Source organism: Eumetopias jubatus, unplaced genomic scaffold (assembly GCF_037043125.1).
Source record: "Eumetopias jubatus isolate StellerSeaLion01/CBP00866 unplaced genomic scaffold, mEumJub1_p1.0 scaffold_10, whole genome shotgun sequence".
NCBI classification, from domain to species: domain Eukaryota; kingdom Metazoa; phylum Chordata; class Mammalia; order Carnivora; family Otariidae; genus Eumetopias; species Eumetopias jubatus.
Window position 1 is genome coordinate 10,979,092 of NW_028274816.1, and position 12,359 is coordinate 10,991,450.

Consider the following 12,359-nt stretch of genomic DNA (forward strand, 5'->3'; position numbering starts at 1 on the left):
TTTTTCCTTTTTTAATTGTTTAATTTTTTAATTGCTATTGTCTTACAGCAGCAGAAATCACGTACCTCAAGAGACACACAAATGTATTTGCCTGAAAGCACATTCTTTGCAAGAAAAAGACATGGTTATTCAGAAAATGACTGTCTATTAGTTCTTTCTTTCCTTTCATGGAAATTTATTTTCTCTCCTGGGAAATAAATTTTAATATTGGGGGGGAAGGATTTTTTTCTTAGCGTCCTGGTATATTTTTAATCAGAGCAAGTCTTAAACTTTTAATAAAATAAAGGAAGCAGAGCCATCAAGATAAACGCAAAATCCTAAGAATTAGCATTCTGACTGGAGGGTTGCACTTTATACTTTCTCTCAATCAGAAATTGTTATTTGCCACCATTTTCTGTCCCTGAGTGCTTAAGATAAAACTGACAATTTGATGGAGAGATTCCTATCACTTAGCTCTCTCTATAGGTATAGCAGAAAAATGCCTAATTGAATTATTTATTTCTTTGCTGTTCCAAATGAAATTAACAGTGTGGGCCCAGAATGAGTGGATCTTGCCAAGAATGTCAATCAAGCAAGTGGCTCTCAGGTCATTACACTTAGATCAGATTGGGGTGGTGGTGGAGGAGGGGGGAAGGGGCGGGCTTTTCCAGGGCACCATGCTGTCAGCTCCAGGGCTGGTTCTTCATTCAAAGTACCAACCAACTCATCCCTGGATTTCTCTATAGCTTATGCTTTTTGCTTTTGTGGCACCCTGGAACTTTTCAGGTTTGGGGGTTAAGACCCATCGCTCCAGATGAGTAGGCATGGACTATGTGACCTCGTTCTCCTCCCTCCCAGCCAGAGCTGACTGGACCAGAGGTTCTGACCCTAAAGCAATAAATCTCTAGACAGTTCTCTGGCATAGTCTGGTGCCCAGAATTCTGCCTGAATCGAGGTGAGGGGGTCAATCAGAGTCCTCTCCCGGGTATAGGGGCCGAGAGGCTGAGTTAGCTAGGGTTGTGCAGATAGGTTGTGTAGTGTTGTGGCTGGTAGCCATGTTGAGTCAGTGGAAGTCAAGGAGGAGCGGGGGAGAGACAGAAATAGGTAAGGCAAGGAAAAAGTAGAGAGAAGAGGTTGTGTGCTCATGGGGGAGAGGTGAAGAGTATTGACTCTTTCGCTCTTGATAGTCAACAAATCCCCTGAAACCTGGTTGTATTGTCCTCGGATTGCAGGACACCTTAGTATCCTTCTAATAACCGCGTATTTCCACCAGCTTGAGTGGCGTTCTGTCCCTTGCTCCCTGCATTGCCATGAACTAGCGCATTTTGGAGGAAGCACATTGACTATTTCCTGATGGTCACGTCCTCTTTCTTCTGGATGTTTGCACACACCACTGTCTGCCTGCAGCACCTTTTCCCCTGCCTTCCTTTGCTGAATCAACAACTGCCCTTCCCTTAGGTCTCAGCGAGGGACCCCGTCCTCCAGAAGCCTGCCCAACCTACCATGAGCTAGGTGCCTTCTCCTCGGTTCCCCAGTCCCTCTGCCTTGGCTTTCACCACACTGTGCAGCAATCAGCGTCTTGCCTGTCCCACCACGAGCCCTGGATAGGCAAGGCCTTAACACCCACCTCTTCATTTCAAGAGCTGGGACACTGAAAAGGCTCTATACCTTTTCATTGCAAGATTAAAAGTCTAAAACTCACCTCATAATCTTGCATTCACATTCTTTGGCTTGGCCTTCAAGACTCTTTATAATCTGACCCCCCACCGCAGTCTCTGACCTCTTTCTCACTACCGAGCCCCATATGCTGCTCTATTCCATAAACAAAGACATCAAGAGCCTACTTGGATGTGCAAAACACGTGGTTGCCAAACTTGACGTTTGCTGTTTTTGGATCCTCTAAGTCATTTCCTCACTTCAAAAGACTTCACTTGGAGAATTATTTCTCTAATAAATGTCTCTTCTCATCCATCTCCAGTTCCCAAAATTCTCAACAGTTTCCCCTTGAATCCAATTTAGAAATAAGTTCCTTCTCAAAGTGCTCTCTGGTCCACCCAGCTGACCTTCTAGCTTCCACAGAAAGGGAAAGTGTGTCTCCAGGAATCCCCCTGGGCCTTCTGACCAGCAGTCTTAATGGTGGTCAGAATCGTCTGACCTGGATCTTGTCTCATGCCCCCCATTAAAATCATACTCTCCTCAAGAGCAAGAGCCATACCTTATCCGGGGCACCCTTGCCCCAACATACACACAAACCAAATGAAGGATTTTTACCGCCTATAGCATCCTTAGGCTTGGAGAATCTTAACTTTTCGGGGTACCTTATTCTTCTTATCAGAAAGAAGGAATTGACAATAAAATAACATATTGCAGATTAAGGAAAAATCCTCCAAAATTAACGCTTGGGATGTTCAGCCCCATGTTGATCCACAGGCTCGAAGGATGATACGTCTCAGGTCACTCAGCCTCCATTCTCTAAAAGTGGCTCAACTACAGCCACTGTTCGACTCACTAGGTCATCTCAGTGGACTAGGCCAACTTAGAACATATTTCAACAGATATTATTCTGATTTACTTGATTCACCAGGGTCTTGCTTACTGAATTATTGTGCCTTCTCTTCTACTGAAGTGTTACTGAACTTAAGAAACACTGGGGAGGAAAGATCTTACCCTATTTATTATTTTTTTTATGCCTCAGCATTAGTACTTACCATTACTAATGCCCCAATGAGAGAATGGGTATCTTCTCTGTAAAATAAAATAAAAACAAAACAGAATTGCAGTGGGGCACCTGGGTAGCTCAGATAGTTGAGCATCTGTTTTTGGCTCAGATCGTGATCTCAGGGTCCTGGGATCGAGCCCTGCATTGGGCTCTCCGCTCAGCGGGGAGTGTCTTCTTCCTCTCACTCTCCCTTTGTGCTCTCTCTCTCTCTCAAATAAATAAAAATCTTAAAACAAAACAAAGCAAAACAAAAACCAGAATTGCAGTAACGTGCTACCAAAAAAAAAAAAAAATGTTTATTGAACGCTTAGTGTGTGTTGGTGGTTGTTCAAAAAGCGTTATCTGCATGAACCCATTCAGTCCTCACAGCATCCCTGAGAAGTAGGAGCTGGTCTTTTGTACATGGAGTAAAATGAAGCACAGAAAGACTACATGACTTGCCCTATCGCAGAGCTAGTACATGATGGAGCTGGGATTTGAACTCCAGCTGCCTGGCTTCCTAAACTGTTTTTCTCAACTGTTGTGCTTTACTTCACAGAGCACTTGGGTGAGCTGGGCTGCCCTACTGCAGGGCTTTTAAGCCAAACCTTTGTCCGCTCATAACTGATCACTGTGCTTTGTACTCTTGCAGCGTAAGACTTTTAGAGGTGGTTTTCTTTATCTTGTCTGTCCACCAGTGAAATAAATACTGAAACAAAGCAGGTCAAGGATATTTGACCCATGGCAAATGCAGGGTAGGATCTCAAAAGTCCATTTCTTTTCCCCAAATCCCCATTTCCCCTCTTTATACCCCTGGCAGTATCTCCTGAATTCAGCCATCAAAGCACTGCCCTTCTGGCTCTTCTCCATCTGCCAAGCCCCACTCCTGATGCACTTTCAACCCTTCTCCAACCTGCCCCTTGCCCTGGGAGCCTGACCTCTGAGGACTGCATCATCTCCCAGCCTCTCCCTTGACCTTAGCTTCCCGTTGGGTTGGGCTGCTCGAAGGCACCATCAGGATGGGGAAAGATTTCCCTGCTTCCCATTGGGGCAGCTGTCTTACTTGGCTCTGGAGAAACCCTTCCTTTCCCTCACCATTCGGCCCTGGGAGGCTAATGGCTTCCCACAGTTGCTGGTCCTGGATACACCCCATTCCTCCTTGGTTCCCCCAATCCAGCCCATGTCTCCTTAAGTAGACATTTCATTAACCTCTTTCCAGCTGAAATTCTTTGAGCACGGCCCCTATGCCTTTACAACGACCTTCTTGATTTTGCCTTATCTGAGGACTACTCATATTAGTATTCACCTAGTATTTTTTTCTTAAAATCAATTAATTCATTTTATGTTAAATCCTTTTTAAAGTAGATATTCAGTCCGTATCATCTAAATGAAAAACCAGGGACTCCTGGGTGGCTCAGTTGGTTAACCATCTGACTCTTTGGTTTGGGCTCAGGTCATGATCTCGGGGTCATTAGATCAAGCCCCGAGTCGGGCTCCACACTCCGCACAGAGTCTATTTGGAATTCTCTTCCTTTCCTTCTGCCTTTCTCTCTGCCCATCTCCCCACTCCTGCGTTCTCTCTTTCTAAAGTAAATAAATAAATAAAATCTTAAAAACAAATGAAAAACCGTGTTCACTTACTCTAAATCAAATATAACCATTAAAAAACAGCAGAGCAGAAAATTTGATATCATTAACTCTGGCAGCTGCCATGCCTGCCAAGGCTCTGAGCCTGGGTCCTCCCCCCTCTTTGGTAAAAAATGGAGATGAACAAGTGTTTAAAAGGTGTTAAGGACATCTTACGAGCAAACTGAGCCACTTTGATTGACACAACCAGAAGGATCTTGAGATGACTGCTAAGGTAGTAATTTTTTCATCGTGGGATCTGTTATTTGATACTCCATCCAAAAGGCAATTTGTATCCCAACTTTTGGATAACACTGCCCCACAGCAACCAGTAGCAAGTGGCTACTGACTCAGTTTATAGCCTCAAATTATGTCTTTGAGATGAAACTAGAAGATAATAGAAGGTACTAGATGCTACTAGAAGATACTAGAAGATGATACTAGCATAAGGAAGCCTAATAGCCACTCACAGAATTGCTGAAATAATTAGCCCTCTCTCAACACCAACAGCAACCACCCTGACAGCAGTAACAAAAACACATGCTTTTTGCTTCCAAGAGACATTGGTCTTTCTCTGCCACTACTCTTCACAACGCCAACTCAACAAACAGGAACAAGCGGGTAGGTCAAGCGTCAATGTCAACAGGCAGGTGTGCATAGGTGTGTGTAGTTGTAGGTATGTGAAGAAGTTAAACTTTACCAAAGCAAACAGGGGGAGGCATGCACACGGTGACACTTCTTAGTGGCTGGCTCAGATGGTACAGACACATCAACATGTTTCTCTTTCACACTCTGATAGCCAGGGACTATTAATTCCACAACCTCAGCATCAACAGCGTTCATCAGACGGACGCATTCCTAATCGGCATTCCAGTGAGGTTGAAAACACTGGTTTAGACCACGTCCAAGGGCTTTCTTTTGTAACATTCACCCAACCCTGTTGCTCCTGCTGTGTTTTATTAGGCAAATATAAAATTAACAACACAGCAATAATTATTTCCTAAACTGGTTCCAACACCAATTTCCAATTTGAGGTCAGATGTATTGCCTAATAAAATTTTTACAGCTGCAGTCAAATGGTGGTAGTTAATTCCTGGAAAATACAATTCTTAATTCGCCAGAATTAGTTTTAAGTCTTGATTCATCCTATAAAGACGAATGTGTATTACGGCAGTTTATACAAAATGTTCAAACAGTAATATCCAATATAATAGCTTGCATAATTTCAGCTAATTCTGTTAGCGGTATTTGACCTACTTATACTTTCACTGAACCATACATCACAGCTTTAAGATCATTGGGTCTGATCTTTCTAAATTGCCCTTTCTCGAACTGTATGAGTATTGCTTAATGTTATGCAGCTAAACATGGAATCGTGTCAAAGAGGGAAGAATAATTAGGATATCCATGAAGGAGGATTCTATTTATACTCCTATCGCTGCCCGTCGTTTGTTACATGGAGACCAATGCCTTAATCACAGAATTTGAGCCACTGTTCTGAACTGGGAAATTTACACAAGTGTACTGGCAGAATTCAAAACGTTTCGTCTGTTCCGGTTCCGCAGGACCTTAAAATTAAAAATGTAATTAAAAATTTAAGTAATAAGTTCAGGAAGAATATTAATAGCAAACACAACACCTACTCTATGCTGGGCCCTGTTCTAAATGTTTTACGTCGGTTAACTTTTTAATCCTTACAACAGTCCCAAGAAACATGAGGCTTTATGATTATACCCATTGCACAGATGAGAAAACAGAGGCACAGTGACAGTAATAGATCAGATACAACAAAGCTTCAAGACAAGCAGACCTGGAATTCAAGCCCAGGAAACCTGGCTCTAGAGCCTCTGCTTTTGACCACTTTGCAGTATTATGTGAGGTAAAGAATCATACCTTAAGCAAAGAAATGATCAATATTCACCATAGATGGTGGATGCCTCTTGTTTTCTTTTTAGCCATGTAGCAACAGCAGCAGAAGAGGATTGGGACACATATGAACCATTTATTTTTCTATTTTTTATTTTATTATTATTATTATTATTTTATTATGTTATGTTAATCACCATACATTACATCATTAGTTTTTGATGTAGTGCTCCATGATTCATTGTTTGCATGTAACACCCAGTGCTCCACGCAGAACGTGCCCTCTTTAATACCCATCACCAGGCTAACCCATCCCCCACCCCCCTCCCCTCTAGAACCCTCAGTTTGTTTTTCAGAGTCCATCGTCTCTCATGGTTGGTCTCCCCCTCCGATTTCCCCCCTTCATTCTTCCCCTTCTGCTATCTTCTTCTTCTTCTTCTTCTTCTTTTTTTTTTAACATATGATGTATTATTTGTTTCAGAGGTACAGGTCTGTATTTTTTTAAAAGATTTTATTTATGTATTTGACAGAGAGAGAGACAGCGAGAGAGGGAACACAAGCAGGGGGAGAGGGAGAGGGAGAAGCAGGCTTCCCGCCGAGCAGGGAGCCCGATGCAGGGCTCGATCCCAGGACCCTGGGACCGTGACCTGAGCCAAAGGCAGACACTTAATGACTGAGCCACCCAGGCGCCCCAACAACATATGAACCATTTAGCGATGTAAGAGACCAAGAGGAGGATAGCGTCTGAGGTCTTCTTTTATGATTTGTCTCATCTAAACATTTTTTCTAAGTGTCCAAGAAATGCCACTGGGCCAACAAAAATCTAGAAACTTCTCTGAGGACAAAACCTACAGACTTCTAAAAGAAGCCATCTTCTGCAAAACAAATGCAGACCAACTTCTTGGCGAGAACCACGCAAGTTCAGTCATGCTTTCTTTGGCCTCTAGAAATAATTTGTTCCTTGGCACCTGGCGGCAGAGTGGTTGGAAAAATTAAAACTTTTGTACCCTGACAGGCCCGAGTTAATTCCTGTTTGGCCACTCCCTAGCTCTGTAGCCTGAAGCAAAGCACTTAATGGGTCTGTACCTTCATTCTCCTCATTTGCGAATGGAGTCTTATCCGTCTCTTCCTGCCCAGTCCATTCTACTCTATGTTCCAGGCACTGATTTCTCTGTCAGGGTTCTGGAGTTGCAAGCAACAGAAACCAGCTCCTGCTAACCTAAGCAAAATGAATTTGCAGGAGACACATGGAATGGAAAGAAAAAAAACCAATCAGCCGGGGAAGGAAGAAGAAAGCAGAGCTTCTCAGAGTTACAGCTACAACTAAAGAGAGAAAGCATGCCAAGTCCACAGTACGTTGAAAGCACTCAATAAAATTTCATTCTTTCCCCCTTCCATCCTGGGCTTCTTTTCACCAAATTCCTCATCCATTCCGACACATACCGTGCGCCTACTCGGCACAAAGCACCGCGATCCGTATAAAGAATGTGAAAAGGAGTAACTCAGTCCCTGCCAAAAAGTCAGCAATGCCCTCACCCAGAGTATTATTTTATGTTGTTGAGAAATACCCAAATGAATCATTCATCTCTGAAATAAATGGCTAATGTCAAAACATTTACTAATGCAGACAAAGCTGACTGAAATAAATGGTTGAATAACCCATTGTTTGAAAGTCTACAAGAGGAATATATATTACAATCAGATAAATCAAAATTACAAAGGATTTTTCTGCTGCCTTTCAAAATGCTTGCCAGAAGTTATCAGATGACAGTAAGAAGGATAATCAGTTTAACAAGTGGTTGCCTTTACCTCTAGGGAATGAAGTGGGGAGGCGGATGCTGCGGCACCAGGAGGCAGTGGGGGACAGGGAAGAAGACCCCTTTTCATCATGCAGTCTCCTGGAGAGTCTGAATTTTTCAATGACATGTGTTTATTTTAGAGTAATGAAATAAGTAGTTTAAATAAAAATATACTCATCAGGGCACTGTGGGTTGACTTAAAAAAACAACAACAACACACACACCACCACCACCAAACAGCTTGAGGTCGGCTCATGCAGAAAGGGGGGATTTAGTGCTCAGGACTGTAGGTAAGGGAGGGAGCAAGAGTGGAACCAACCAGCCAGACATTCTCTATGTCTCCATCTCCACCGTTGCCTCTTGTCCCTGAATCTCTTCCTGGGGCAGTTGAAGTTGCAAGTTCCATGAACGGTGGTTCCTGGCCTCACAGCCTCAACAGCTTTGTGACTGGACAGAAAAAGAAAAGTTTTTCTCTCTAGTTCCTGTTGGAAAATCCCTAGGGGAGGGTCCCAGCTGGCCCAGCTACAGGCTCCTGGTCACCCTTGGCCTGGGGGCGACGGAGTGTAATTGGCTCAGCTTGGGTGAGGCGCCGACTCTTCAAACGGATCGGCAAGGCAGAGAGGAGGTGGTTCTCACCTTCTCTGCAAAGAGGCAGCTAAGAGAGAGGTAGAGAAGGTCCATCTAGTCCCTGGGAGGTGGGTGGTCCTTTTAGTGTGTGGTTCTCACCTCCAGGCTCAAAGAGGACCTTAGACACCAGATCCTCAATTTTGGACAAGTCTTATGAAAAGTAACCTGAGCGTCTGAGTCCTTCATACTAAGTCACAAAGTAAAGAGTGAGTTATTAATTATTCTTGTTTCCCTTCTAAGCTAAATCCCATCAGATAAAGCACAGGACTATGAGCCCCCAACTTCTCATCCAGGCACCCTCGGGGCTGTGCGTTCATGCCATAAACATTTATTGAGCACCTACTATGTGCTGGGTACCGTGGGCATACAGCCACAGGCCAAATGCCCTTGGGGGAGCATGGGTTCTAGTGGAGGAGACAAGCAGTAAACACACACACGCACTCTTACACGCTATTATACAGATCTTCAACAATTTCAGGTTATGATGGGGAGCCAAGAAGAGACTTCAAGCAAGGTAAGAGGCTAGAGTATCAGGTATGGGGGGTGGATTATAGAGTGTGGTCAAGGACAGCCTCTTTGAGGAAGTGACATTCGAATGGAGATCCGAGTAGATGAAAGAGAGCTTTCTGGGCAGATTCAACAGCACGTGCAAAGGCCTTACGATGAGCATAAAGCTGACGCGTTCGAAGAGCAGCAAGGAGGGTACCTGGTGGGGGGGGCGGGCAGAAGGGGAGAGGGCGTGGCTCAAGGTAAAGATGAGAATGAGGCTGCACGGCCTGCTCAGAGGTGGCCTTGCAGACCACGGGAGGACTCTGAATGCTGTTCTACGTGGGATGAGCAGCCACAGAGTGTTTGAAGTAGGGGAGTGACAGGATCTGATTCATGTCTTTAAAGTGCCTGGTCAGTGGTAGGCTCTCAGTAAATATTAGTTAACAAGTACAAAAATACTCAGACCGAAGGGAAAAAAAAATGGTCTCCTTGGCAGGAGGGAGACGGTTCTACTGGCTACGAACTAAAACAGACTGACATTTGTCCAGTGCTTTAGAGTTTACCAAGCTCTTCCACCCTGATGATCTCATCTGACCTCTTGCTTGGACACAGACCTATGACCACAGACACCAAGGCCCGCGCACGGCTCAGAGCGGTCTATGCTGGGCTGCACACAGATGTCCGAAACAGTGGTCAGGGGCCAGTACGGGCTGGGAGCCCCTGAAGGCGTCACAGCGGCACCCCCCCCACCCCTTAGCATGCTCCCCCAAACCCAGGCAGCGAGATCCTCCTGCTCCTCTTCCTGAACCTATCCTGAAGGCTTAGCTTTGCAAACCAAGGGCCCAGGGAGACCAGCTCAAGAGGAGATTATGTATGCTCTGGGGGATTTCCTTTCTCTCTCTCTCTCTCTCTCTCTCTCTCTCTCTCTCTCCCCTACTCAAACCCGAGGGAGGTTTTCTTGGTGGTTAAAAAAGAAAAATTATTTAACTTGCCCCACAGGCCTGGGATTAAGGCCATTACAAACAATGGCAGTGGGGAACCCCTAAAGGAGTCCCTGATTTAAAGAGCTGGGGTCAAGGCCCTCAGTTACATCATGGGGCCACTCTTGGGAGCAGGGCCGGGCAGTCGCCACCCCCAGACTCCTGGCGCCTCATGCCAGGGCCTCAGAAATCACAATGTCCCCTGGGCTTCTTGGCCTTGGTAAAAGTCATCTTTCCGGTGCCGTTTCCCCATCCAGACGGGAAAGGGGGATTCTTACCCCTTATTCTGGGCAGCTCGGGAACACAGGGAGGGAAGGAGAGATGGGAAGGGGATATGGGTGCCCCAGGCTCCCTCCCACAGTTCCAGTAGGTCAGAGCGCTGGTTCCAACCCTCTCTCTCGCAATCTCTGCAAGTAAAACAGCTGTCCAGCCAGGCAGGGCCAGATTCGAAGCTCCAAGTGCTCCTGGTTCAAAGGCAGTGGTAAAAGGTGGAGGCCTTTCAAGGGCAAGGCCCTTGAGATGTGGCCCAGGGATGGGAGCCCCGGAGCTCAGGGCCCTGCTCTCAGAGGCCACCCTGGCCCCCTTGCAGGCTGGCCTTTACCATCGACATGACATTTCTACTCTGCCATTTCGCTTTAGACACGGTGCTTCCAATGTCCTTAGTTTCAGTGTATTTTTAAACCTTTCTCTGTGCCACTTTCCAGCTACTTCTTCCGAGAGTCATAAGCTGGGGACTTTAGAATTTGTGGAATGAATGCAATTGTTAACGGGCTGCCACCGCATCATCAGCAAAATCCATGTGTGCCTCCTAGACTCAAAAATACAGTCGGAGCCGAAAGAGAGCAAATCTACATTCTCTGTTGTCAATCATGTTTATTAAATTAAAAAAAAAAAAAGTCCTCTCCCAGGCAGTATGAAAAGTGGGGGCGGGGGGGGGGGATGAATTTATTCTATGTTGGAGAGCTAAGCTAAAAATGTCATTAACAGACACAATTATGCATTCTGATGCAAAGTGCTTCAAGCTGACAGTCGAGCAACTTACAGTGGAGCTCCCAGACCACAGGCTGCAAAGTTTCTAACAACTTTATTCATCTACCCTGGCCCGCAGTTCAATCCCACTTCCTTTGAGTATCTCCTGCAAATAAAAGGCCCCATTCTTTGGCTTCCCCGGGCTTTCTTCAGAGTGAAAACATCACTTTGTGCCCACGTTGTGTTAAAATAACAGATTTGTGTTCGTTCCTGTAGGTTTCGGATGAGGGGACTGAGGCAGACTATCTTCACTGTGGATGGTGAGGGGCCTTTTTGGGGAGGAGGCTGGAGAGAAAGGGTCTCCCACAGGGAATCTTTGTCCCTGAATGCAAATGAGCCTCTGCAAACAGCTCGGACAATGCCAGCCCCGTCCCAGGCGCGAACCCATCCATCTGCAGCTACTTTGTTAACCCGATGTTTCCTACGTTCTTTCTCTCACACAAAATACTTGATGTTGACAGCTGTGAATTTTAAGCAACCCTTCTGCGGTATGCTTTTCTAGTTTTGTGTATTCAGATTGTTTCTCCGCATTGGGGGGTTGGAAGCCAAGTACCTACGTTCCTTCCTTCCTTGAGATATTTTGTGCTTTTCCAAAGTCAGAGAGACTCTGATGGGTAAACACAGTAGAAAGGAAGGGTGCTCCCCAGCAGCATTTGGAATGATCGCGGAGCGCCGAAGTGCTTTCAAAACAGAAAAGGTTGCCCAAGATGACAAGCCACGGTGGCCTGGAGGCAGGACTCTGGAGTGACCTGCCAACTCACACATACTCTGGCTGCCCCTAGAAGCTGAGTCCTCCTTCATGTCTGCCCTGGCTTATCTGTAAAATGGGCCATGACAACGTTCTCCAGAGGCCATCCGCCCCATTTTATTTCTCCTGTTGGGTTCCAGTCACATTGTTCTGGTGGCCATTTTTCTTCTTAAACAGAGTGCAAAAGCATGGACGTAAGTGTTTAAGCACGAAGGAAAACAGAAGGAGCTCTGGGGCTGAGGCTTGGGTTTATAAGACACTGGACTGGCTGCATGATTTTTTAATTGGTGTATTTATTTATTTATCCCTTTGCCTCTTTGATATGAGGCAATTCCTAACCAAACACACATGTGGTAGAAACAACAACTCTGGACAAGGAAAAAGAAGGTTGCAGTAGGGCAATTATAAGGCTCATTATGTTTGCTGTCACTGAACTTTGAGATTTGACTCAGAGCCTCCCGGCAGCAAGACTGAAAAGGGAATGGTGACCAATGACAAAGCCTCACTTCACTGGAGCA